General features: G+C 39.3%; 1 pseudogene; it reads right to left on the bottom strand.

Moving 5' to 3' along the window:
• Positions 1 to 213: 213 nt before the first annotated feature.
• Positions 214 to 1,375, bottom strand: LOC103596785 (annotated as a pseudogene).
• Positions 1,376 to 3,129: the final 1,754 nt, after the last annotated feature.

The raw sequence follows: 3,129 nt of genomic DNA, 5'->3' as shown, positions 1-3,129 counted from the left end.
GCTTGACAGTCGTTGCTTTTTAATAGTTGTAAATTGTTCTTAATTTAAGTAAGCAAGTATTAGATAAGGATTTTTCTTTTTTCTTTTTTTCTTTTTTTTTTTTTTTCCTGCCCCAGGTTTATTCGTACAAACAGCATAGGAGGACAGTCCCACGCAGACAACAGCCCAGGGTTAAGCCAGTCCTTCTGTCCTCACATTGGCAGACAGAGGCTTCTACTCCAGAGTCTTCATGGGGGCCTGGGCACCTTTGGGAGCCTGAACTGAAGCTGGAGCTGGAACTGAAGCTGGAGCCAGAGCTGCAGCTGAAGCCACATCCTGGGCCTTGGGTTGAGTCTTGGCTTTGGCCTTTGGCCAGCAGAGCCTGGGACCCTTGGCAATACAGGCATGAGCTTGCTTCCCAAGATTGGGGTGGGTAATGTAGGCAAGTTGATCAAGCTTGCAGCTGGCACCCTTTAGCTTATTGGGCTTGACCTCCTTGGGCTTTACAAGGGCCTTGATAGCCTTAACACATTCACTTATAGCCTTGGTGTTGTTGGCTTGCATTTTCTTCAGGCCCTTCTTATTATGCTTCTTGGCAAAGTACATGTTCCTCAGGAACTTGAGGTCTACCCCCTTAAGAGATTCATATGTTTGTGATCGAGGTTTCTCAATGCCATTTCTGTGCCATTCACAGGATTGGTTGTGTGTTACATGCTTCTTGGGCTTGGCTATGTCTGCACAGTAACCCACAGCTCCCAAAGTGCCTGGGACCAGAAGAGCTACATAAGGCTTTTTCTGTGCTTTCTATTTTTTTTTTTTTTTTCAAATAACCACATTCAAAACTTATTCGAGTACAAAGAAGGAATAGCAAAAACAATTGGAAAACAAAACAAAACCGAAAAACAAGAAAGAACCAGGCAACTCAGCAAGTTTAATTGTCCTCATGTATTTCAACAAGGGATTTGTCTGAGAGAACTATCCAGTGCATTGGCCACAAAATACACGGGGTTTTTATATTAATATACATTAATTTCTACTATAAAGATGGACTCAGTTCTCTTCCCACACTTGCTTCTCAGGTGTATGCCTAGCAAACAGAAGTCTCTCAATAAATGTTATGATGAAATGAATGAGGAAACAAGATTGAATGAATGATCTGCTTATTTATCATTAAGACCAAGCCTATTGCTGAGTCCTCAATTTATACTGAAAGTTGATCTCTCTGAAATGAGTGAAACTTAGCGAAGACAGACTCAAGAGAAGGAGAGACAGTTCCTGCCTGCTACATGACTGCTAAGGCACTTGTCCAAACCAATTCTGCAGCAACAAGTGCCAAGTGGATGGGAAGATGTACAGATGGCTGCCGGGCTGCATCAGGGGTTGGGGCTGCCACCATGGCCCATTGTTATATTTATTGCTGACAATGTAATTAACTGGCTGACTCCTTGTTTTTAAATTGGTCACCCTCCATGCACCGCTGCACTAGGGTTTGTACTAATCATGCCTCTGACAGGAGCAAGCTCCACAGGCCCAACACAGCAGTGAGAGCCTTTGCGAGGTCACCCCCTCACTGCTGTACAGAAACTCAGGCTTCACTCTGTCCCCCCAGCGTCTTTTAACAGACTTGCTCACTCCCTGAAAATACACAGCATATTTTTTTCTGAGGGTCTCTTTTTCAGAAGTATAATAGGATGGAAAAGATCATTTTCTAGTTTCCTTTTCCAGTGAGTATTTCTTAGACAGACTAAAATATCACCTTTAATAATCACTGTAGAAAAAGATTGCAGTAACCCAATTAGATATTATCCAAATCACCAAATTTAAAGGGAAGCTAGAGGTCATGTTCGGGCACCAAAAGCTGTTTTAACTCATCTTTGTACTCATCAATCAACTATATATTTTTATCTCTCTACCATGGAAAATGATACTTATTTTTTCTACAGTATATAAGGATTAGTAACTAACACTTGCAGAGCATTTTACATCAAAGAATGATAAAGATATCTTCACAGTGAGAATGCCTAATATATCAAGCGCAGGTTCATCAGGTAGTAACACAAAACAGGATTCATGGCATAGGCAACAATTGTCTATTTGGTCTTATGCCCTCTTTCTTTACCTGTGAAATGCAGATCATTGTGCTTCCCTGCCCACACTTCTACCTGACTTGAGTAACCTTAAGAAAGTCACATAACAACTTGGTTCCTTACGGTTTTTTTTTTTTTAATTTTTTTTATTATAACTTAGTTGATTGTACACATCTGTGGGTTACAGAGTTGAATATCAATACCTGTTTGCAATATGTTTTAATCTATAAAATTCACTGGGCATGGTGAATCTCTAAAATTCTGTGACTACCTAGATATCGAAGCAAATAAAATTTTTAAAATATTACTCAAACTAATAAAAATACATGAATATGCAATGTAAGGGGCATGCATTAACTAATAATGCAAATAATTCTTGACTTGTGTTTATTATCACAAATATCAGCATTCATGATTTAACAATTTGCTATGAAAAGTTCCCTTACATTTCCACTTTTCTGGTTTGCTAATTTTCCATTCTGTATTCCAAGGCAGACCAACAGATTGCAATAAAATCGGGCTAAATACTGATCTTCCACCCTGACATTGCATTAACTTCTGTAATAAACATCTTCACTGCATCAGCCAGCACTGCATTTACATATTGAGCTCAGCAGCCAGTTGTCTTGCTTCTTTTAGATGCTTTTGAATTCTTGAAGGAATCTTATCTGGAAGACTAGAATCATGCATCTGCCATGCCTTTCAATTTTGTATTTCAGCTCCTTTTCCTCCACATTCTTAAAGCCTTCTAAGAGATTTCCTTCCCAATTTATCTGGTAAGTGCCTGCTCCAGTTGTTTTTCTACAATGAATTCATGTCTTTTCTCCTATTTTTCCTGTGCCGCTCTTGTTATCTAGAATCAGAATTCTTGAGTTCTGACCTTCCTCCTTGTCCTGCTACCTGAGGAAAATTGAAGGCAGACCTCCAGACCTCAAATATTCTAGATTTTGAAGACTCAGTTTTGGCTGAGATCAGGATGTGGTAGTAATAAGCACTGAATTTTTTTACTTAGTCTTCTAAAAATTAACTATTTCTATTCAGGTTCTGGGACTGACTAAAAAAT

This window comes from Galeopterus variegatus, unplaced genomic scaffold, assembly GCF_000696425.1.
Source record: "Galeopterus variegatus unplaced genomic scaffold, G_variegatus-3.0.2 Scaffold2111, whole genome shotgun sequence".
NCBI lineage: Eukaryota > Metazoa > Chordata > Mammalia > Dermoptera > Cynocephalidae > Galeopterus > Galeopterus variegatus.
Note: the sequence above shows the minus strand (reverse complement) of the source record. Positions and strands in the feature narration are given on the sequence as shown.